Source organism: Lonchura striata, chromosome 2, assembly GCF_050655825.1.
Source record: "Lonchura striata isolate lonStrDom1 chromosome 2, ASM5065582v1, whole genome shotgun sequence".
NCBI classification, from domain to species: domain Eukaryota; kingdom Metazoa; phylum Chordata; class Aves; order Passeriformes; family Estrildidae; genus Lonchura; species Lonchura striata.
The window spans coordinates 67115131-67140833 of record NC_140704.1 but is presented as its reverse complement, the minus strand read 5'-3'; the positions used below and the strand labels follow the sequence as shown (position 1 = coordinate 67140833).

At 41.6% G+C, this 25703-nt stretch overlaps 1 protein-coding gene across 42 annotated transcripts in view; it reads right to left on the bottom strand.

The window, feature by feature from the left end:
• ATXN1 (ataxin 1) overlaps positions 1–25703 on the bottom strand; it is a 367337-nt gene that overhangs the window by 141065 nt on the left and 200569 nt on the right. For 34 of the 42 annotated variants that reach the window (XM_085573523.1, XM_077785675.2, XM_085573522.1 and 31 more), the window contains one exon: positions 19972–20094. The exons of 2 other annotated variants lie outside the window; for them this stretch is intronic. The gene's annotated coding sequence lies outside the window, so the exon portion shown is untranslated. Of the gene's footprint in view, positions 1–5820; positions 5961–19971; positions 20095–20178; positions 20256–20537; positions 24328–25703 lie in introns of those variants that run through there. 6 more of the 42 variants (XM_085573525.1, XM_085573532.1, XM_085573540.1 and 3 more) reach the window with 3 other exon arrangements.

Sequence of the window (25703 nt, the reverse complement as noted above, 5' to 3'; positions counted from 1 at the left end):
AAACAAAACAAAAAAGAGGATGATTCTCCTTCCCTGTCTCTTTAAGATACTGCTGCTTTTCAGCCACACAGTGAATGCTTCATTCAAATAACAGAACATGTATTTCTCTTAGTAACTGCAGCTATAATTGTAACAACTGCTTATCGTGCTTCCATCCTATTAGTGTTACAATTGTCCAAAGCAGAACACTCGAATAAATTGCCCTCATTTCTTATAAGCACCTCCTTTTTTATTTTTTTTTTTTTGGTAACAGTAAAAAACCCAAATGCCTTCAGAATGTTACCCCTTTCTTGTGTTACCTTCTTTTGATTCTTTGGCACCAAAAGGATCAAGAAAAAATAATACTGCTTTCCCTGCCTTCAGTGTTTGGCAGCCCTTTCTTAAACAAAAACACTCTGATTCAGTGGATGCTCTGCCCACTATTACAGATAACATGCTTTTTCCAAAAGTGAGTCTCTTAAGGACAGTGTGGGGTAGCTTTAGTTGCAGTCATTCACCAACTAGTATCCCATTTAGGATCTAGTAAGAATTGGCTCTTAGCATCTTCCTCTGCTGTATATGGCATTTGCATGCATATTATGCAAAACAGTGATGAAAATAAATGGCCTGGGTTGTTGTATTTACTCATCCAGAGTACCTATCTCTCATGGATTCTCAGTATGATGAAAAGACAGAGGCATGAGAAGTCCATCTCTGCATGGAAATAGCATGTTGGGCAGAGTGGGGGCAGTAAGAAACCCAACTTTACTGACTCATACATTGACAAGATAAAAAACTCTTGCATTGTCAAAATGCTACACAAATTGTATCACTTAAAGCAGTTACTACTCCTAGGTTTCATTATGCTTCACTAGAAAGCAAATTTTTAATAGCATTATTAAGGTATCATACCATGATTTATTCTTACTTGGTTTTCAACTTAAAGTGTATTTGCCTTCTGTATATCCTTTTTTTGGCTCTAAGGAAGGGTGGCCCAATAATAATTAAATTTAAAAAACCAAACCCAGCACAAAATATAACCGTTTTGATTTACAGGGTCAGAGGACAAGCTTTGAAATTTCCCATAAATCCAAACACTATTTCCAGTCTTCCTTCTCGTTCACTCACTATTCTGCATATTTTCCTTTTTACTCTTGAATAACATATGGATAAGCCAAGCATATCCCACTTATTTGCTCCTTACATAACCCATTCCTGCTGTATTATCATTCCATACTTCAACAACTGTGCACATTCTTGTTACCCCATCACAATAAACCATCAGAATGAGGAAACAGACTTCAGTATGTGGGTCTCTGATTTTGGCAGGTTTAAGAAAGACAGGAAAAGGGGAAGAGGGGGGAAAAAGAGCAGAGGAGAACAGGAGGGAAAGACAATAGCAGGGCTTATCCTTTCACAAAGGGACAGGTAGAACAGAGGACAACCATAGTGCTTCTCAGCAAAGCTCCAGAGATCCAGGTCTGCAACAAGCCATGTGCTGAGCACTGTTATGGCGTGCTGAGAATTGTTATGGGCTGTTGAGCACTGGTGTGGGGTGCTGAGCATTGGTGTGGGGTGCTGAGCATTGGTGTGGGGTGCTGAGCACTGGTGTGGGGTGCTGAGCACTGGCTGCTCCCACTGCAGCAAAGCAGGTCACTGCCTCACTCAGGACTGAGCTCCTGCATCACAGACCATCGCACTCGCTGCTGCCTCCAGCATAAGACCGGCACCAGTTGTCTTCTACAGGGGCTTCCAAGCCCCTTGGTCACACCATTGCATGCAGACCCTCACCTACAGCACATGAGGTGCACATGAGGGAGATGACCACAGAGACACTGTGGCAAACGTCATGATGTCAGCTCTTTGACCCTGACACGAAGGTCAAACACAGGAGCAATACAGAAGCCATTGTTTTAGTGATACAAAGTCTAGGAAAAGTATAACTTAATCACCTAATTAATGAAACTAAACTCAAGTAATCTTCCCTCTCAAATACTCTGAAGGAGTGCCAATTACCTTCAGTCACTTAAGTGAACAAAGTTGTCTATGGTGTTACTCCTCAATTCTCACCAAATACTCCTGGAAGTTTTTTGAGCATTATGGAAAAACCTGAGTGCACGTGTTGAAATGCACATTTAACAAGCCTGGTTCTTCCCTTACTGAAATCAGCTGCCCTTAATTTGAACAGCAGGAGACCTGGGCCTTTTCCACTGCCATGTTCCTTATCAGAGTTCTATAAATGTCACATCTTTATTTTATTAGTGAAAGACATATTTTATAGATTAACAATAAAAGCATTCTTGTATGCGAGTTTTCTAGCCCCTGTTGAGACTCTGAATTCTTGAAGGTCAAATAAAGCAGTCCATAGGAAGGGGGAGAAGAAAATGCTCTGCAATATCCTTTTAAAGAGCCTCTGCAGCAAAGAGACAATAAATAGCTGATTTGTTACACGGCTTTGAGGGCAGCCACAAATGCTAAGACCACAGGTAAATGAACCTGGTCATGAAAGGAGCAGCAGCTCGTACCATATCTACATTAGTTAACTTTCTTTGTGATTCAAGTCCAAGACATTGCATTGTTCTATTTCCGCCTATTCCTCTGCTCTGGATTCCCTTTGTGACACTTTTATCAATGGAAAATCGAGGGAGGGATTTCCAGCTGGGAGCCCAACAAAAAAACAGGAGGTTCAGTCTGGTTTTCTCACTTGCACTGCAAGAACCATTTCAACACCAGTAATAAAAGCAAAACTACACAAAGGAAAAAAAAAAAAAAAAAAGGGAAAAAAAAAGACATGACCTGAAATTATTTTAGCATCATAAATACTTCACTGCTCTTTATTCTGCAGTATGGTTAGTGTCACACATTGGCACAATAATTTGCTAGCTTAAACAGAGCTCCTTGCAAATAACAAATTTATATTAAGAGCTGCTGTCAGCTAGAATTCCAGGAAAATGCAAAGAAAAAGATGACAGTGCCATTGGTCAGATCTACTCTTTGTTATGCCCTTGCAATTTTGACAGATTTATAGCTGTAGTGTCATAATATTAAAAAGTTTGACTGTGTCCTCTGTGAGTGGTGAGGAAAATACACACAAACAACAAGGGAAGGATAGCAGCACAGTGGGAGCCAGGCAAAATGGATTGTGCACAGGGACATCCCCATGGCCACACCTGTGGGTGTCATTACAGCACCCATGGCGCTGCCACAACCACAGCCAGTCAGGTGCTTAGTTTACTTGTGACCTAAGGAGGTGGCTTTGAAAATGAGACCATTTGTACTAAGAGGATTTTCAAGGTAATTTTCAGGGAATAGATTTGGTATCATTTAAGACCAGAAAAGACTAATAATCATATTTTTAAACATTATGGCAGTACAGACCATTCAGCTTGGGATGCACTTGGTATAGTAACAACAGAGTGACATATAGTAACATATAATAACAACAAGTCTCATACATTTATGTGAGCACCATTTAACACAGACAACATGCTCCTTGAATTCCAGAGCTATTTTCATACACCACCAAGGAGCTTAAGCCACCACCACCTTCTCAAACAAAAGAAGAAATGTCTCAAGGCTTTCAATAGTCAATTATCCAACCACAGGAGGCTCTGCTAGTGTCACAGAGACTAGTAAGATCTCTTTCTTTTGTTCATGTGTAGCCTTGTAAGGGCTCTGCTGAGAGAAGTACCTTTAAATATAAATCTTACTCTTTCAACAAGAAATTGAGGAAGCTATCATCACCTCCGTTGCACAAACTTATCAAAGCTGCAACAGGACAAGAAGAGAAAAGCTGAAAGTTAAATACAAAGGTAGAGAATCAGATGTAAAGACTGTCTTCTTAAAGTTAGAGAATACTTAAAGATGTGCCTTAAATTTAAAAAAAAAGAAAAAAAAATTGGCAGTCACCATCATCAAATAGTCTGAAAGTTCAGAAGGCACCCGAGAGAACACTGTATGGTACCCAAATTCTCTTCTACTTTTTGATCTGTTGGAAGAATATTTTCAAAAGGTCACATGGATTTCAGGTACCTAAACTATAACAAAGTGTAAACTAGGAGACCTGGAGAACTGACTGCTAGCATTCTCTGAATCTGCACCACAGACCTGTTACAGGGAACAAGAGTTTGGGGAGAATCGCATACCAAATACCTGCTCAAAAGATACCCCCAATAAGAGAACATGCCAAGCAAGAAGGAATAAAGTACTTGCAACATTTTTTTATGAGACTGGTGAGGAAGTGCCTTCATTCCCAGTGCCACAAAACCCAAAGTTTTTTAAACAGGCTACTATTTAAACCCAGTTTTACACTGAGCTATTTATGAAGCAATACATAAGCTTCATAAGTGACCAGGCAAACCCATAGATCTGGGTTATGTCTTCAGCTCCAAGCATCGACTTTATTGTCTTCCACAACATATACAGCAATTCTCATTAAGTAGCTGAATGTGTAAAAGTTCAGTAGAGAGCTAAGGAAGTTCCTAAACCAAAAATAACCTAGGGGGCAAACTATGTGTGGAAAAAATTAATATAACTTGTGTGAAGTCTAATGAAATAACTGAAGGAAGTCTACATGATCCCAGCAGACATAATCTATACCACATCGCAGACGAGCCAAATAGGAGGAAACATCCTTGAAAATATTCAGCTATTTGGAGTTTTCTCAGTTCCAAATCCAGACAGCAGCACATGAGTAGGTTACATTAACTAAATCCACCAAGGAACTCTCCATATAATTTCTGATCATTGTATAGGCTCTGGTTTTTCACTGTGGCCAATCTCTGAGAAAGAAATCAGAAAAGCAAAAAATCCCAGGCAACACTAAAACAAATAAATAAACAAAATAAACCCACAAAACAAGGGAAAATTACCATACTACAACTCAGACCTAATAACTACAAGCCAAAAAATGAAGTGAGGGAAGAAATCACTTCCCATCCCTGCAGGTAAGGTCGAAGTTCTCTAGCACTAGATTTGAAAATAATTAATATGAGACCAACAAGTTAAACAGCCTTACAGGGTCTTTTTAATTTATTAAATATATTTTGCTTTAATCACATTAATTTTTCAGAAATGTACAATAATCTTTGTGGTTTAAAATTACTTTGTATTCATTTTTTTTAATGGAGAGTATTTTTATTCATCTAATACATTATCCTTTCAAGAAAATTATCATACTTGACTACAAGTACTTAACGGGGCACTAATTAATACTCCTATTTCTCCTCATTTAAAACTCCTTTGAGAAATTAGGTCAGAAACCTGGTTGAACACAGAAAACACTTCTCAGAGGCTAAAGGGGTAAGGGACATAAAAGGGACTTGTCACCCTTCTCCACGGAGGACATCCCCCTTGAGCGCTGAAGCCCAGCCTGTCAGCGATCGCTCTGGCCGAGCCAGAGCTGATGCTAAGCCCTGAGCAGCAGCTGGCCCGGCAGCACGTCCCTCTGCTCCGCACCTCACGGACGGCAAGAAGGAATTCTCCCGCTCCTTGTTTAACGGGGTGAGTTTTACTTTCCCCTCTCCCGTCAGCTTGGGCAGACAAGCTGCCCAGCTGTCCCGGGAGCACGGCTGAGGGTTAGGGCTGAAGCCTCTCGCTCCCCATGCCCGAACACAAGGACGGGCAGCTCCACCTCCCTGCGCGGAGTCCCTGGCTGAGCCACGGCACCCTGCCAGGCTCCAGCAGCGGCTGCGCCCCGCCAGGAACGCCGCAGGAAAACGCGGCTTACAAACACCTCCCACAGCTGTTTCGGACTCGGGCAACTGCTGCAGGCTTGAAGGGCCAAAGCGGAGACCAAGCGCAAGTGTTTCTGAGGCTCTCAGGAAATTTGCAGACACTCACCCATGGACTTCACATTTGGTTTCGCTCCGCATTGTCTACTAATTGCAATTATCTAAGAGCGGCTCCACGATGGGAGGAGGGGAGGAGAAGAAGGCTTCCTTTTGGCACAGCTTCTTCAGAGTTCAAAGGACACATATGGCCTGCAAACACAGTGCAGGGAATAATGTAAAATGAAAGGAGGGATGAGATGAAAATGAGAACGCAGCAGGGACAAGCACTGTTCTGGATCTGCTTGACTGGAATTTTAAATAAAGAGACATGAGGGAAAAGATCAACAAACCCCCCACACTTATTTTAATTCCACATCTGAACAGAAGGAGGGGTCACGGGAGGGGGCCCACATATAAAGGGAAGATCTCTGGGGAGCAGAACCTGAGCACTTCTGCAGGGGGCAGAGACCCCAAGCCCTGCGGCCTCAGCCCGGCAGCAGGACCCAGAGGACTGCCCAGAGAGCAGGGCTGGAAGCTGCCGCAGATACAAGGGCTAAGGGAAACGTACAACCAATGCCTGCAAAGAGACAGGATGGGTTCATTTCAGAATAAACACATGTACAGTACCAAACCTTCAGGGAAGGACAGCCTGTCTACCCACAGAGTAAAGCAAGGAAAAATAAAAAAAGAGTCCAAATAGTGCAGGTCCCAATTTCCCTTGCAGCATTCATCTCGCCACACAAAGACAGCCACACAATAGTCAGCAGCCTGCTAGATGGTGCCTGAGTCCATGCCAAAGGCTGACACCTGCTTGTGGCCTTGTCTTTGTTATGGCAGAAACCAAAGCCTGCTCTTCTCACTGCAGGGCATATCAAGCACAAAAATAAATAAATAAACAAAACAAAAATCCACAACAATTCTCAGTTGTAATTTCTACATAATTATTGCACAACAACCACCCATAATGAGAGAATGAATTTATAACCACACACAAGCTATATTTACCAGTGGACTGGTTACAAAGCAAAACAGCAGGAAACCACAATGTGTGTCTTCATCTTAGCTCCTCAGCAGTGGTGCAGAGCAAGGCTGCCTGTGCAGCAGGGTAGGCTGGGCAGGTGACACCAGGCACACCCACCAAAGAGAAGCACAGCCTTATGGGGACAGAACCTGGACCGAGCAGGGCACAAAGATGCTGCCCGATAATCAAGGGAAGCTATGTAGAGATGCAGCTAGGAAGACTTGTTTGTCCTCATGGTTAAATGGTTGGCCACAGCAAGAAAACTGAAGGGAGTCTTGCCTCCCAGCTATCCCAGCTACCAGAAATTTTGATACCTAGGCAGAATTAAAAAAAAAAAATACTAACAAAGGAAACTAATATAAAAACCATCCCACAACTGGAAATGCAGCTCCCTGTGCAGCCAGGATCCAGGAGATGAATGGTCCCTGCCCCCTGAAATAAACAGCTACTCGAAGAGAGCAGCACTTTGCTTTTCTCCCATCTGGTATTCAATAGTTGGCCCCACAGCAAAATGGGCACAATTCAACCCAAACTGGGACACTGCAACTGTGCCACAAGACGAGGTCTGACAAGATCAGCAGCTGAGTCCCAGAGGACAACTTTTCATCAACTGGGGAGAGTTGATTTGGGTCTGCCTACCAGACACCATAAATTGCTGAGCTCAGGGGACCTTCACCCCTTCAACACTGCTTTTCAGGCAAATTTGGCCAAAACTGCCTCACAACTTTGGGAGTTACTTAAGGAAAGGCAGGCAGCACACTCACAAGAGCCCCATTTCCTCAGGCTGACATCATACAAGCAGGCAGCATCCCTGCTGCCAGCAGTACACCCCTGACCACCTTGCCCCAGCTGCTCCTCCTCACCTCCCTCTGTGCCAGTACAAACCCTCACGCTTTCCAGGCCAGCATGAGAATGATGGCGAGTTAGATCCAGGAACAGATCCTGCTGAAAACGTACCTTTTTTAAATTTTTTTTCTTCAGGGATTATTTTTAACTTGGATCCTTTCCCAGACCCGGCTCAGAGCATGACTACACAACGCTTATGTCAGCACAAGGAAGCCATCTAATGAGCACCCATGAGGGGGGCAGGATCGCTGCCATCACTATCCTCGCCACCTTAATGAGCTTGTAAAACAACAGCCCATAGACAGCAGGTTAAAAAGTCACAGAGCTTCAGTAAATTTAGGATGGCACATAAAAAACCAAAAAAAATAAAAACCGAAACTCATGCACACCGATTACCTAGCCACTGCCATGTCAAGCTGCTAAAACACAGCAAAAACACAGGGCCCTCCACCGAGGAAAAGCAATCATGCATTCAGTTCCACCAAAATCCCAATGCAGAAGGGCTTCTGACACACATCCACGGAAAATCTTGGCCTTTACTACTTCCTGAATAGGACCCGCAAAGAAAATCCACACTGTGTAAACCACTGGTATCTCAAAATGACCTTTCTCTTATCTTTTTGGCTAGGCATGCTCTCTCTGCCCTGCTCTGTCCCCAGAAAGACACCAAACAGCCCAGCCCCAACTCCACAAGGAAGCATAAAAGCAAAAGAGAAGGGAAGGTGAACAGGCCCAAACAATTCTCCTTCCTTGTGATCTGTGGGTGCAAACCTATGACAACAAATTGTGTAACCTTAAACACATATTAAGATGGAGACAAAAGTCCATGATTACTGCTTCTGGTGTTTATGCTGACCAGTGCATTATTACTGCTCTGGTGGCAATCAGCGGATCTGTCATGAACAGAAAGGATGTGTTGGGTTTGCTATCGATCCTTATAATTCCTGTCTGAGAATAATCATGCCATCTTGAAATATAGCCCAAAAGAGCACTGTTATTCCGGAACTGCTTTTGGAAGATGAGTAAAAAGCAGTTACATGCTCTTAGATATCTTCTTGAGGTTGCAGACAATTGTTCCTGGCTTTACAGATACATTTTCTGATCTTTTAAGTATTCTCTTTCCCCTATAGCTGAAAGAACCCCACACAAATAAAGAAAAATCTGGCTATCCCAAGAAATCATGTAATTGACTATACACAGAGGGCTGTCAAGTAGGCACAAAATAAACTAGCTGAAATAATGTGATTTTTCCCCCCTCCTATATCCTTCATTTATAGTCATTGTCGGTGTGACAACCAATAACAGTAAGTGGAATTACTTCATGCAGCACTTTCTATATTGAGATGTTCTATATCCCTTTCTGCAGCAGACAGTTTCTATCACTTACTTTGTATTAGGGCAACAGATAAGGCACCTCAAATTAAGCCTGGAGTGATAAATCATTCCCTCAAACCAGAGCTAAAACCCAGACTAACAGACTGTGACTATTGCCAGATCACCTCTTGCTCCTCAGTGAAGTCTGGACATCACCAGTGGATGGGGAGGCAGAAGCACAAGCCTCTGATGGCATCCAAAACTGCCCTCAAAAATGCCTATGAAAACACATATTCCAAGCATGGCTAGAACAACAGTACCAAACAAAACATAGGAAGCTAATCCAAGTGTTACAACAAATTGTCCATTGTAGCTGGAAAACAGAGAGACACAGCCCTGAAAAGGGATTAGAACAATACTGACTTAAAAATTGTTAAGGGTCCTTGTTAAGTGTACATTCTAGCATATTTATAGAGAATTTTTTTGAAGGTAGGAAAAAGTAGGACAAAACAGGTTAACAAATTAAATATAAATAGTAAGGAAAAATCAAAGATATAACCAAGAAGAAAGCTGAGCTAAGAAATACACAAATATTTTGTGTGTTTAAGTGTGTGAAATTTAATATAATTCCTAATTCTTGGTATCTTGGATAACACCTGTTTTTCAGACTTCAGTTTCAGAAGTTTACTACTTTTTTCACACATGGTTTCAGAAGAACTGTAGTCTCTTTAACAGTGAAGTTCTGTCCTCCATCCCACACATGTTCCTACTAACTCCAACCAGCCTAAAGTTAACTATAAATACAATGGAAAGTCAAATACAAAGGTAGCTTGTTGCCTATTTTTTCCCTTTTTTTCTGATGTGGTATTAGACCATTCATAATGAATATAAAATACTTTTTTTTTTTTTTTAATTAACGGGTAGGACAAACAAAGGCTCTAATATTTTACAAACCTAATTGATGCATAACACTAGATATGTATTCTAGGTCTCTGTTTTTCAGATTTTATTACCAAATTCTGACTTTTTCTCATTCCATTAATGCTTTCAACAGGTTATTAAAAAGCACAGTCTTGCCAATTTACAGTAATGTTTAGGATACCTACTCTAAATTTATGGAAGAAATCAATAAATTGATCAATCAACAAAAAGAAACAGAAAAGTGACAAAACACATTTTGTTCTATTACTGTGGCAATGCTAAATGGTGTTTTAATTATTCATAGAAATATCTCTAATGCATTAGTAAATGTGATATATTGCACACTTACTTCTTTTTTTCTTTTTAATTCTTGGGTCCCAATTCAGGAATGCGGCTCCTTGCAGAAATACAAAGAAGGCCTCTGAGTACTTCATTTAGTATTTGATTCTAAGTAGTCAAATGCTGTCCTGCTTTGGATCCACAATACCACAAGATTACTTACTCCACAGCACTCTCTGCTGAGAGCAAATCCATAGAGAAAGTCACATAATGTCACACAGCTTTGTAACACACAACACAACCACAGGGCAGAAGCACCTCTCCAGCCAACAAGAAAATTTCCAGAACTGCAGTTTGAAAGGGGAGACAATCGTGTATATTAACATTCCACTGAGAAAACTGGGATGGAGCAATGAGCTAGTAAATATCTTTGGGAAGACATGTCAGGGTCTAAATTCTGGCCCTGCCTAACCAAGCCCCTCGTCCTTTTTCATCAACATGTAAAACTCTATGCACCTTCTGTAGCCAGCACCCCAGGCAATGCCATTCTCCTTCATTCACAGCCACGCTCACTCTGCCTACCCAGTAGCTATACTGAAGTAGTAACTACCATCCTTGTCCCAGGAGAGACAGCAACAGCGCAATGAAAGCTGCAAAGCCCATGAGTGAGTCTGTGTAGAGGTGGAATTTTCAAATTATGATAATGAGCTTCTGAAGAGAGTACACAGAGCTGCACAGACACAGTCCCTTTTTACGTCAGAAGGCACATAAAGGGTTGACTAACCTCTACTGCTTATTTTATGTTATAATCTCACCCCTCCCTTATTTAGCAACTTCCTCCTTAAGCCCTGGCATCTCTTCTCCATTTCCCTCACAATCTTGGGGCCTTTTCCTCCCGAGATTATCATCAACTGGAAGTTCCCCCTCCCTGACCACTACCTACATGCCAGTCTTTGTTCTGGCTCCCTACAGCACTCAGTGTCTGGACAGACTCCACATTCACTCCGGATTTATTGCTCTCCTGCTCTTCAAAGCTTGTGAAGCAGGTTTCCATTCAGCTGTCCTCGGTGCCAGGATGGGGAGCAGTGCATGAAAACTGAAAAGAGCTCATGAGCACCAGGTGAGCAGGCCTTTGCAACTGAAACCCAAGGTAGAAATGCACTTCATGTGTCTTATTTAGTTCAAAGACGAAATGTTTCTGTCTAGGATGTCTGTTTGTATCTCAAGTCACAAAGAAGCCATTAGTACCAATAATGTGTCATTACGGGGGCGTCAGCAGAGACTCCACAGCTAAGGTTAATTTGAGATGCATAATTTAAAGCAGAAATAAAATCCCTCCATTTCACACTTTAATGACTCAATTCAAATCATTCTTCAAATTTGACACAGCAGCTCTTAAGGGGACACTTGCATTTTTTTTCTTGTCCCTTTTTTTTTCTGGCCAATTTTAAGTAAACTACTTATTTAGTGCAGAAGTAAAATACACAGATCTTTCATTTACTACCACTTTAACCTGTCTTCCCCCTCACATTTATTTTCAGCAGTTTCATACTTCACACATTCACTCTGACACATTAGAATATGCATGATACAGGCCACTTCCGCAAGTTTTAAAAAACCAAACCCGTTCAGAGTTAAAATTTCACTCATCACAACCCCAGGGATTTTGCCAAGAACAGCTGACAACATTGTTTATCTTAAACATACCACATCACTTAGGTAACAGTAGTACCCCCACAATTCTTTGTCCTCAGTATTATTACTCTCAGCATCCTGCTAAAATACATTAAATACATAACCCTTGGTTTTCAAACTGAGGCAAAGACAGAAGGATCCTGCAGTTCAACAAGTGTTTTAAGCTGGTCCAAGTCTCCCATATAACCGATAATTTCTTCTATCAGGCTACTTCCCTGAGAACAGCTGATAAAACACAGAAATAATTAAGCAAAAACTCACCACAACGTAATGAAGCAACATGATAGTGAGATCATCATGCTGCTGAAGATGCAACACCTTTGTATCACACATCTCCTGCCTGTTGCTGTGGATTTTTCAATAAAGCTCATGTAATATTACAAAAATGCATAGAAACATAGAATGATTTTTGTCATCTGACACAACTCTATTTTGTTCTGGACTTTCAAGAAATCACAGTTCAAGCACACAGACATTCTTTGGAGAGCTGCCCTCAATGCTAAAAATGGCAATGGAATTGCACAAGGCATGGGGGAGGGGAGGGAAGAAAATTCCAAGAAAACTTTGACTCATCCATTGTAATTTCTCAGGTTTTTGGAGCAGAGAATCGAGTGCCGTCAAGCTAAAATTGACAGAGCTATTTTCTGATCTCTAAGTGATGTCAATACATTACAAATCCACAAGTGCTGGGAAAATTTTTCTCTGCAAAATTCTAAGAATTACTCTTAAAATTTGTTGGGTTTGGGGGGGGTACCCCAGAACTAAAAGAGGTACTTGAAATTAAACTCCTACGTAGGTATGGTTTTGAATACTCAGAGTATTAGGCTTCACAGCTTTTTGCTGTCTGTGACTCAGACTTGCTGCCACAGGTGTCAAGTGATCAGGGACTTAACTAGAGCTCTGCAGAAACCTGCTGCTTTGTGAATATTTTTTTAACTATATGTTAAAAAAATCACCCTCAAAGATAGACATAAAAGCAAGTTTTTCCACTCAGTACAGACCTGAATCTTTCCAGTCACCAGATTTTACTGTCCCGTCACCTTTCACCTAGAAAAGCAGATTTTTCCAGTTTTCCATTGTTTAATTCTTAAGATTTCAGAACCACATCATGTCCACCAGGATTTTCGGAACAACACAATGTCAACCAAATCTATCCGGCAAAACAGCTTCAATAAAGTTCTGAGAATAACACATTTACTCTGGCACGTCAACACACTATTTTTAATTGAAGCTCATTAAAGATGTAATAGAAGGAAAATTATATTCACTTCCAGCACTGTTCCATCAATGCAGTGAGATAATCATGCTGCTGTACCATACATAAAGCAATATTTATGAGTAGTGGTTTAGGTAATTTAATGGAAAGGCAGAAAGCAATGATTCATTCCTTGTTCTATCTGTTGCTGAAAAATGACTTTTGCCAATTGCAGGGCCCAAGCAGGCATACAGAGAGATTGGTTTCAAATGTTAGTAAAACTGAGACCTGGAAAATGAAAAGAGACAAGTCAGTTGAAATGCCGAACAAAAGGAAAAAAATCTGGATTACAGATGAGAATTACTTTACAGAGCAGCATACAAATGCAGGCCTCTGAAGTAATTTAAACCAAATGCAGATTGAGACTGAAGTCATTTAGTGAGTCAGCACAGTAATAGGACACTAAAATTACATGTGTGAAAAGTGCAATCCTTTTTGTATAGCACACTCTATTCCAAATTTACTCGAAAACAAATTAATTGTATCCTTTGTGTTGTACCTTATGCATTTCCTTTGGACTCAACCTCTACCTTCCAGAAAGAAACCAGTTTTGTGCAGGCTGACTAGTTGTGAGCTCTGATGTCTAGGACTTGAATTTCCCTTTCACAAAAGTTTCATCTCCAGACCATGACCACATTAATAAACAATCATTGGCATGAACACTACTGATCCTCTTCCAAGTTATGATTACTTTCCTCTGAATTTTATTTTTTTTTAAATTACAGTTAAAACCAAAGCTGCAGAGAATCATTAAAGGATCTGCCTTCCAGATTCTGCCATCCCAGAAGTTTCAATCACCTACAGCTTGGTACAGATGGGGACTTCAGTGCTAAATATGCCCACCATCAGTCAAAGAAAGGTTTTGCTTACTATCTGCCTCAAATATGTCTTAAAATCATAACGGTTTTTAAAGTTAAAAAGCAGTCTTCATCTCATTCTTGCCTCATACTTTCAAAAAAATGTAATTCTGTGAAAGCCACAACAATTGCTTTTTCAACAGAGACTGCTGCTCTCTGAAGTGCTTTCTCAGATAGATTTGTATGGACGTATGTGGGTAGAAATGAATACTCCAAAAACACACACAATAGATAACAAGTAGTATCTAGAAACAACAAAAAGAAACAAAACAAAACAAAAAAAAAAAGAAAGAAAGAAAGAAAAAAAAAAAGTACTCCAAATGCATCCCAAATCCCAAATTGGAATGAATGCCTACAGTAGCAACAGCACAGGAAGAGCAAAATGTTATTGTACATTACTGGCCTGCAGCCCATAATTACAAAAAATGCTGCAGTATTCCACAGTAACAGCGTAAAATATTATCATTTCAAACAAGCAGCTGCAGCAGCCTGCCCACAGCAGTCACATTGCAGAGAGCCAGGGGAGGACTCCAAAGAACTCCCAGCTGCAGAGGGCGAGTGGGCCACAGGGTTGGTGAACCCTTGGGATGCCTTCTCCTGACACCCACAGCTCTATCAGGGCACAAAGAACCACTGCTCACCAGGCAAAATGCTTCCACATGGGCACCAGCTGTTGAGCCCTCCAGCAGAAGGGAATCATGTTGCTCACTCTGCACTCTCCACTCTCCCTCTTGCTGTAATGTGCCTTCTGCCAAATTTTCATTTTCACATTGTCTTGGATTCAATAAAATCTCCCCCAACCCAGCTCCCCTGCACTAATGCCTGTTTTACGCAGCCCCCTGTAACATCCAGCCAACAGGTTTTAACAGTGACCTAGCCAGGGGCTCCCAAAACAGAGACTGGCATGTACTGCCATTATGATGGCTTCCATTCACCTCCCAGACAGTGAGCAGCTGTTCCACTACAGGTGAGCAAAAGGGGAGACAACACGCATGTTGACTGCTGTACCCAAGGATGGTCAGCACCACCACAGCAAACAAAAAAACCATAAAAAGCAAGAGTAGGTTCATCTGCTCAGTGGCATGCACTGCACACTAATGAATAGCCCTAAGTTAGCATTTGTAGGAATAACACCTACCACATTTGGGTTCTGCATGAATCATAAATAAAGACCATCTAAGAAGACACGTTTTCTGCAAACTTAATGCACTTGCAGAACAAGCAAGCAGAGGAAAAGCAAAACAGAAACCCAAACTAATGCACTACCCCTGCTTCAGCTGAGATGGAGTTAATTTTCTTCCTAGTAGCTTTTAAGTTTTGTGGGTTTTGGATTTAGCATGAGAATAACGTTAATAACTCATGTTTAGTAGCTCCATAGTCAAAGACTTATCCTAAGTCAAGGACTTTCCATTTTCCCACATTCTGCCAGCAAGGAGATACACAAGAAGCTGGGAGGGAGCATGACCAGGACAGCTGGCCCAAACTGGCCAAAGGGATATTCCATACAACAGAGCATCCTGCTCCATCTGTCAGCTGGAGGAGCTGTCCAGGAGGGGTTGATGGCTGCTCAAGGACAGGTTGGTTATCAGTCAGTAGGTGGTGAGCAACTGTGCTGTGTATCACTTGCCTTCCTTGGGTTTTATTTCTCTTTCTCTTCTGGTCGCCTCCCTTTTCATTACATCATCATTACCACTACTATTTTTATTATTGTTGCTGTTGTTATATAATTATAACTGTTCTTATCTCACTGCACTTTTTTCCCAGTTCTCTTACCCATCCCACTGTGGGGGTACAGGAAGTGAGTGGCTGCATAGTACTTGGTTGTCATCTGGGGTCAAGCCATGACACTCATGCTCCCTATACAGCCTGCAAATAGTAGATTCTCCAGACAAAACTGCAAAGCCTGAGCTTTGCCTCAGCTACCAATGCTGTCTCAGGTATTTGGCCTCTCCCCACTGTCCAACCAGCCTGAAGTTAAGCTTGAAATACACAAACACTGTTGGTATACCTCTTAGAGATACTCAAATCATGATGAAAACTGTTTCTCATGCAGCCAACTAGAGATACAATGTTTTCAGGAGGAAACAAACTAACTGCCATGCCTAAATACTTCCCAGCGCACGGCCACTTCTCATCTTTCCCACACCAGATTTTCTCTGTCAAATACAACGGAGACTGTAGTGTATATATGTGCAATACATATGCAATAAACTGCAATACTATATGCACTAGATTGAAATACTGCATTTTTGTATCCTCATAAGCAATTCATTGGATGAAGGATTCAGAGTCCCACAGTGAGTACTGCAAATACACATTAAGTCTCTGGGTGCTGGATTTGATTCTCTGACGTATGTAACAGATGTGTAAAGTAACACATAACCAGATGCCTCTCTAGTCCATGTACAGCTAGAGACTGAAAAGCCCTAAAATGCTGTGTCCAAGGGCAAAAGAAAAGGGAGAGAATAAAACCACAACCATATATCTAGCAAGAAAAGAAAAATTTGGGCCTTATGGATTTCTTGTCTACAATGCTGAAATTTTTCATGTCTGTAATTCAGCTATGGCATCTTAAGAGAGGACTATTCAGGAGGTGGGAGTCCAGCTACTGTGATCTGATTTGCTCCATGCCAGGGCGATAAACCATTTCTTGATGTCCTTGAAATTTCAGGATCCTACTTCCAAAGCCTCCACTTTCAAAGACCTCCATCAAGAAGAGCAGACTAACTCCTTAGAAGAAAAAAATACTCAGAAAAGAAAAGCATATGGCTGTATAACAGTCACCACCACAGAGGCCTTTCTCCTTTCCCTGAGTTGGTGTGTCCTGGCCACAGTGGCTAGGAGAAAATAGCTTCTGTGCTTTTGCAATAACCTTCTAAGGCAGAGGAGAATGGTGGGGCAGAAAAAGTCAAAAACTTGTTTAAAAGCTTCAGTTTAAAATTTCTGGCTACTCCCATTTCATGAAGTAACTTAAAACCACTCTCTGCTAGAAACTGTGTGAACCACTGACTTCAGATCTGGATCCTGCCTTTTGCAAAGCTGCTGGTGGGCTTGGATCCAAGGCTTTGGTTCAAGCTCTTAGGTACTCCATACTGAAATTACTTATACCATACGCTCTTTACAATAAATAGCCTCACAGTAAGGAAGGACAGGATCAGCACAGTTCATTTTTACATCACTTTTGAAAGTTTAGGGAAAGCACTGGAAACATTACAGCTTTTGAATATTTTGCCTTACATGGTTTACAGGCAGCATAGTGAATGGCTGTGCAAGCTTCACCCATTTTCCTGGGACATGCAGTGTGACAGTGTGAGACCCAGGCAGTGCCCATCAGAGCCGAGCAGAAGGGGCATGGTGGCACTGGCACAGCCACATCTTGCCACAGTGCTGCCCTGCACTGTGCCACTGCACTCTCCTACCCTCCTGCAGTGAAGGTCTCCGTTCTCTGTCCCCACCGCCTCCTCTTTACAAAGGCTCACACACACATACTGAAACAAAAGAACAATTCCATTATGTGCCTGGCAGCCTGTGCACTTCCCTTCTGATTCACAGTAGCACCCCATTGAAAAGATCCATATACAGGGGGTGGGGGAAAAAATCTTAGTGTCTCTAGCAAGCACCTATATTATCAAAGCCTCATTTCCACTTAACACAAGTTGCTTTGGGATCTAATGCAGCTGATTTGAGGGGAAAATACAAACAAAGTCTTCTTCCATTAGCCAGGGCAGGGGGTGGGGAAATCGAACCAGTGCCATCTTTGTTGAAGAGCTCCACAAAACTAATGGTTCAGGAGAGCTGAGGAGCATGGTCAGGGGACAATTTGTGAACATGGCATGCTGACAGCTGAACGAAGAGCAAAACTAAAAAGGCATGTGTTTAATCTGGGCAGGCTCGGTCTCCTGTGCTCACTCCCAGTGAAAAATACAAAGCAGGAGAGAGTCAGTCTCTCTGCCTGCTCAGCTCAGCACCCATATAACTCCCTGGCATATACCACAGGACCTTCTCCATGCACAAAAATGGGGACATTATTTCTTCACATGCTGAAAAAATTAAGAAAGGAGAAGGACAGTGGGACAATTTAATATATCCTAAAATGGACCTTTTGGTATAAAAGAGGTTCCCTCCAATACTCTGACAATGAGCTCCTGCACTCTGATACAAAGAAAGATAAAAACAACCTCAACGATTTTCTGAGTGCAACATAGAACTGATAAAATTATTATAAAGGCCACACTGATGCTACAAAATATCTTTTCCTGAACTTCAATGTGAGTTTCCTCAGAGAGCAACAAGAAGGCAATTGTGAAAGGAAAATCATACGCCTTATCCTGGCCTGACATCAATGAAAAGGAGGCATCAATAAAAGCATTTTGATTTATGCTCCACAGAACCAAGAAGGAATGCTTGCCTCCAAGAGAGTAGGATGGACAGAAAGCAAAGGTGGGCTGAGGGTGATCACACAATGGAGCACTTCTCTCTCACTGGCTTGGCCAAGACTGTCACCTGCACCTGAAACAGGGCTTGCCCCAGAGAGCAAGGCATTTCCCAACCTCAGCCTTCAAACAGGTTTGAATTAATACCTCATTTCACAACTACAAAAATTGCCTCAGACTCCTGCTGAAAGAGTTCTGTATTCCTGTTTGGGCTTATAGTCCCTAGTGCAAGATCTGCACATAAAAAGGAGTTGGCTACACTGATTTGAAACTGACCTGTTCAGAAAAATCAGTACAAATACCTACAGGACCACTACAATTTCCCAAGCAATGGCTCCTGTCCACTGACCAGAAAGGAAATATTTAGCTCCCTGCAGTGGGCCTGTTGATTTCAAAAGAAACTTAATAGCTCTGTTCCTACAAAGCAAATACAGAGCAATCGCCAGAGTTTGGCTATGCTCTCCTCTCTTCTGAAATCTGGAAAGCAACATACGTCTGCAAATGCCACTTGCCAAAAGGTTTTGATTCTCTGCACATTTGTGGGAACATATACTCTGCTTCTTCCAGGTTGTATGTGTCCTTTTGATTCTGCAGATTCCTTACGGTAGTTTTATCTCTTTCAGCACAATTGTGCAGCAGAAGAGAGTAAATAACTTAAAATTTTTATTTAAGAAAGATGCTGGTGTTCATTTTTAGTGTTCATTTATGCAACATTTTCATTGGTTAAAAGTTTTATAACTGTAGCATTTTCTCCTTACTAGATTCAGGTTAGATTATTTTCTAATGAGAAATGAAAACAAAACAAAAACAAAAACAAACAAAGAAAGAAGACTACAGGGAAAAGGTGAGCTTCTCCTTGTGCCTCATTATTGTCTTTATTAAAAAAATTAACTCTGACAACAGAATTCAGCCTCAGTCAGGGAGCTTTTAGTTCAGTTGCCATTCAAATATCCAAGTGCAATTTGCAACTCTAGTTATGAAAGGGGACATTATTTTCTCTGTACATTTAACTGCATTTGTTGAAAGGCACACTGATGAAGCAATTAAGGCAGATGTATCGTTAAAGCTTTGCTAAGAAGTTTGGTATTTCAATAAGGTGTTTAAACATAAAAATGAGAACAATGTATTTAATATAAAATATAAAAATATCACTTAAGGATGCTGCAAAATCAGATTACTCATGACATTATCACCAACAGTAAAAGAGTAGTATATGCATTTTTCTGGCTGTGTGTTGTATGTTTTTCAATAGCTTTCTTCAATAGTTCCCATATGATATAGTTTCCAAACTAGGAAATATTTAGGCTTATGTCTAACTTTCAGGGAGAATAGCCTCATTGATTTAAACAGGGTTCAACCCTTATAAATGTCAGAATGATTGCCAGCCAGTTTGTGGGACTGGAACTCATGGGGCCCATTTTCAAAAAGATAAGCACATTACATATTTTTGCTGCTGTTTCTGGGCTTGCCATTACAGTTCTTTCCCTCCCTCTCCTGCCTGTTTTTATTGTCTTCAACAACAATATCATGACACTCTGAGGTAAATAATGGTTAATTTAATTAGAAACTAACTGTAACTTAAGACCCTCCAATCACTTACCTCAAATCAAGAGTGTTTCAAGATGCAATTGTTACTCTCCTTTTGTCCCCCCTCTCACAGGAGATGTTGCAGATTTTTTTTTCTGGTATTTTGCATTAAAACTCTTTCCCTGCGCTCCAGGATCTTAAACAAAAACAAAAAAAGAAACACTCAGAATGAAAATGTCATTTCAAGCAACTGGTGGGTGGCTCAGGGGAAATCCCTGACCTTTTTTGAATGTATGTTTCATTATCTAAAGCTAGTGTGGTAACTTCCTCCAGCAGCAGTTCTTCTGTGAGCTGTACTTAAAAAAAAAAAAAAAAAAAAAAGATCCAAGTGAACAAAAAAAAAAAAACAACTGGTTTAGACCACTCAAAAATATGACATTTAAAAAAAAACATAAGATAGCACACTACAAAGTATTCATTTAAAGTACAATCCAGGATATACCAGACTCCACAAATTTATGATGGTGAAAATGGAAGAAAACCCAGGACACAAACCAGAAGAAAAATCCTTATGTAAAGTATTAAACTGCTACACAGTTTTATTACTGCTATCATGTTATTATCACTAATAAAACATACACAGCCCTCTCCCTCAGTCTTCACGGAGATCCTGTAGTATTTCTGTAGTAGCAGCGTGGGGGAAGTAGTAGCCCTGCTGGAGAAGCAATGCAGCATTAGCACTACAAAACGCAGCCCAGCTGTCAAGAGAGGAAGGAAGGGAGGAGGAGCAACGAAGTAGATGAGTTAAAAGTAACTGGCAGGTCTCTAATACAATCAATTTTGACATTCTCTACCATCACCAAAAAAGGTCTGAAGGGTTTTGAATTTTCAGTAAGTGCAGCTACCAAGAACAGCTTCTCACCACCCCCTGTTCCACCCTCCTCCCTCGCCAGTACCTGCAGCAAGCCTTGGCCAAGGGCCAGCTGAGTACGTAAGACTCCAAACCAGGCTCTGTCAGCAGGAAAACACTGCCAGCCAGTGCAGAGTTCACGTTCCCTCTGAGAGCATGGTCTTGTATTTGCATGGCCTCTCTGGATTACAAGCATCCCAGCTATTTCTCTATGAACAATTTTTAGGACCAACAACCAGATTAATTTTTGCTCTGTAAAAAGCCTGAAAGGAACTATCCCCAGGATTACATCTGTGGCTACTCCCACTGAAGCCAACAAATTTACACAACATGACAATGAGAGGATTTGACCTTGTGTGCATGTAAGCCAGGACACTTCGATTTTCTTCCTTGGCTAGAACAGACTGAATAATCTGAATAATTTTCCCCTTGCTTTTAATTAAGAATTAAAAAAATATTCACAGCCTTCTGTGCTTTATATACCTCAAAAAAGACAACTTTTCCAAAAGTGATCAAAAATTCAAAAAGTACAGCTTTCTATACCACAGTGTATTCCCCCACACACCCAGGAAGAAAACAACCCAGAACTTGAAGCAGTCCACAACGCACAAATAAGGGGGACCTTGACATCTGTACAGAGGTTGTGCCTATGTCACCACTCTCCAAAGCTGCTTATTGTACAAAATACTCTGCTTAAATTAGCCTGGACCCCTATTCCACCGTACTTATTCAGGCTGACGTGGTGCTGCCTCACCCTTCAAGGAGCCTGCTCTCACTCAACACCAGTCAAGGCTGCCACAGCCAAGCCTACCAATTGCAGGAAGCGGACAAAGCCCTCTAAATCTGTGACACACATCCAGAGAAGGCTGCAAGTTCAAAGTGAAATGAGGACAGTCTGTCCATGACTCATGCCACCTAGAAACCATTCTTAATTTAAGAAAAAGTGTTAAAGGGATTATCTTACAGAGCGTCACCCTGCCAAATCAAGTAGGTTCTGCCTCTCATTTTTTTCCTGAACTCAAATACAAGATGGCCAAAGATCAAAATCAGCATAAAATCCTCCTGATCTCACTTTATATACTTACATTTTTAATGCTCTGTTTAAAGAGTCAAATAAAACTGGTGGACAGATTCCCAGCTATCCTCTAGGCTTTTCTTCATGACCTATGGGCAAATACTATGTGACACTTCCTGAAAGGCTGAAATAGCTCTGAATGACACTTGAGCTTCTATAGTACAACTACAGCATGAGTGTTTGGCTCCTAATGCACACTGTCACTTAACCCAAAATTGCCCCTGCCTCTATAAAAAATAAGAGAATCCCCCCGTCTCAGAGGGCTGATGGAAGTAACACAACACCCATGCTGATTTAGTGGACAAACTGGAAACAAGGAGAAAATTATATAGTTACAGATCTCTTAACTCAGGCTGAAACTTCACATATGCAGAAAAAGACCCTGCAAACCAAAATAAGGAGTGAGTCATCAGCCTGTCCCTCTGAAACCGTTTTGCTGGCTAGTCATTTCACCAGTACAACTCTCTTCTCCAGGCTGCTCCCAGCAAGCGTGGGGGACACTGAATGGATTCACTGTATTCACACAACAGCTTTACAGCTGTTGAAAAAAGGCCTATTGTAGGCCTACATTTCACTATCTTGAGTAGCATACATAAAGTTGCTGTACAGCTTCCATTACCCATCTGATCCTTACAGAAACAGAAGCAACAAATCAGGGTTTGTCAAAAGAAAATTGATTTAACTGCGATGGAGGAAATAGTCTGGTTTTCAAAAAAAAACCCCAGAAGTAACAATTCATGTATCAGAGGATAAAACACTAAAAATTAAGCATAAGAAAAATACTTTAAATTCATTCTGCCCTCCTTTTTTTTGTTACAACATAATATCTGTGAGCCAAATTCAAATTTCACCATCAGAAAGGAGCATCAGGCCTGCCATACATATGTGCTCTTCCTGCAGTCATGAGGCACACATGGCTTGCACCTCCATGCATTTGTAATATTTTCTCAGTAACTGAAATAGTATCAAAACCAACAGTGAACTCTTAAAAACAGAATTGTTGGGTCACACTTTACAAAGACTCACTCAATAGCCAGATAATCCTGGACTTTCCAAAACATGTAAGATCTGACAGCCCCTTCGTAGTGTCTATGGAGTTAGGGAAAAAGGACAATCATGAATTAAGCACATTCCTCCCAGCATTCGATTACTCCACTCTCCCCCTTCTGGAGAAATGACTGCAGCTTCAAACAAATTAAAGGAATATTTTGTCAGCTCATTCACTCTTCACGGTGCAATAAATGAGGCGGTGCTTGGCTTCTCTAGCTCCCAGCAGAAGCAGGTCTGAAGTACAAATCCTGCTTCCTCCTCCCATACACACAGCATTAACCCTGCCAGCTGCAAAGACACCGAATTCAGCCAGGGCTATCCAATAGCCTATCCCAGCATGCACTACTAGTAACCCCCAAGAATTAAATGATGGTTGATCAGCACACATCTCCTCAAAATACAGCACTCCTCAAAACACAGCACTTCCCTAAAAATCAATGAGATTGGACAAAAGTTACAGGATCAATTTCTCTGTCTTCAGAGCCACAGGAACACAACAGGTGCTGTGCTGCTCTGCATTCAAAGGCAGAAATATTTTGCTTTTCAGTGAGAGCTGAGACAGGCATTACCCCTGCTTTGCCAGCTTGGGACTTTAAGAAAATACCAAGACAGTAGCAGCCCGATAAAATACCAGCAGTAGGATGCCTCTTTTCCCCTAGTCTTCCTTCATTTCACAGTGGGGCCTCTCTCAAAAGGCTGATGGAGCTGAATGGACTGAGATGATTTTCCATTCTAGGTAAACTGCACGTTCGCTATGTTAGCATGACTTGACTGTGATCAAAACTGATGAAAAACCACAGCAATGGAAACAAAGACTCAAGTAAAGACAGAAATTAAACCTCAAAACAAGCTAGAGAGAATGACTCCTCTCTTATTTCTGGATTTGGGCAGGCTTGCCTACCTCCAAGCCTGGGGGGCAGACAGGACTGCCAGCCTCCCTTGCCATCCCCAAGCAAGCAGTTCTGGGGTGGGTCTGGGCAAAAGTAGTACCATTGCACATGACAGGACAGAGCCAAGGCCAGTTGAGAACAGTGGATTGCTAAAATAGGATCTCATTTTGGAATGAGCTATGAGGGATGAAGAATTGACAGTACAAGGCTCTATGCACACCTCTCACCATGGGGACAGGAACTCTTCCCCCAAATTTCACAGGAATGGACCTACTGCTCTCCCTTATCTCTGTTGAGGGTCTGGCAGGCTCAGGCACATGTTCCTACCTGCTATTTACTCCTTTTATTGCCTTCTGCTCATAAGCACACACACACCATGAATTCCCCTCTTTTCTGAACAGCTGAAGTGACTTTATTGCATGATTTTTGGACTAGAACTACCAGCCCACGCTCACTGCCCCCATGCCTTGATGCCACCTGTTTATCATTACAAGGTGACACAGAGCCATGCTCTCCCGCACTTACCCTGAGGCGTGTCATGTCTTTCCAAGTCATAAAGCCCCAGTCTCATCAGTTGCTGACCTCAGGCACTCCCTGGCACCCTAAGTGCCTCCTTTATCCCAGCATGAAGGTCTGAGAGAGACAGACTGCATCACAAGTCAGTGGCTTCATCCCTTGGCAGCGACCCTGCCATTTGACTGCCTGTGCTCAAAGGCACAGCCCTCCTTGGCTCACAACCTCTGAAAACAAGGAATGCCAGTGGATGCAGAGCTGAATACCCTCCTCCCACTCTTTCACTGGCCAAGCTGCTCTGAACAGCAACATACGTCCTCCTGTAAAAGTTCAGCGTGTTGCCCACAAAAAGCAGCAGGCAAGTGTGCCTCTGCTAAAGAGCACGTATAGTTTAGAAAGAGATGTTAAGAAGATGAAATATGGTGTGATATTCAATGTGCAGACACATTCTGGGTCCTTCAAAGGAAGGACTCTAGAAGAACAATAGTAATTCCATTTTGTTTGGAACAGATGGGCCTCTTATTTTTTTTCTATTGCCTTCTGCTTTACTTACTCATCTCACCTACCTTCTAGCTATATGAGGTTGTTTTTTGGGATATAGTTGCTTGCTGCTATGTAGAAAGATCTGAACAATCAACATTCCTTATACAATCATGTATTGCCAGTGACAGAGAGCACAGGAGACATTCAGGACATTTCAGAAGAAACCTGTGATGACCTTTGTTGCAGGAAACTTTGAAAGCCTTACCATAAGCTGTTTTTAGAATAGAAATTTGACTAAGCCACAAGCAGCTCAGCATCACTGTGGTTTGGTCCTACTTTTTGAGAGTAGGACTATGGCAGCAGCTAAAATCTTACAGGCAGAAGAAGAAATGTTGTCACCTGCCTGAATTCAGTGAGTTGGTTGGCTACAAAGATTGGTTGGTTTTTTTGTAGTCAAACCTACTCTTTTAATCAAGAAGAGATGGGAAACCGAGAAAGACAAAGCTTTTCTGTAAGTCTACTTTCAAACTTGTCTTATTTTAAAAAAACCTTGAAACACTGCATTCCTACTTCTGTCACCTTTACTTCTTCTTTCCTTCAGCACAAGCCATAACATGAGCATTTCAGCAAATACCAGGTCTGGTTGTACAATCCCTGCACTGCCAGCTGTCAGATCCAGAAAGCAGGACTGTCACATCTGCCAGACCAGCTCTCACACCTACTGTCTCAGATAACATCATGTATTTTCCAGGTCATGCTAGCAATAGTATGACATTACACATCCCCTTCCCTGCCTCAGGACACACACCAAAAAGAGGCTGTACACCTTTAAATAAAGGCTACCCAGCCAGTGTCTTCAGATGGCCGAGAGCCTCGGCTGAGTG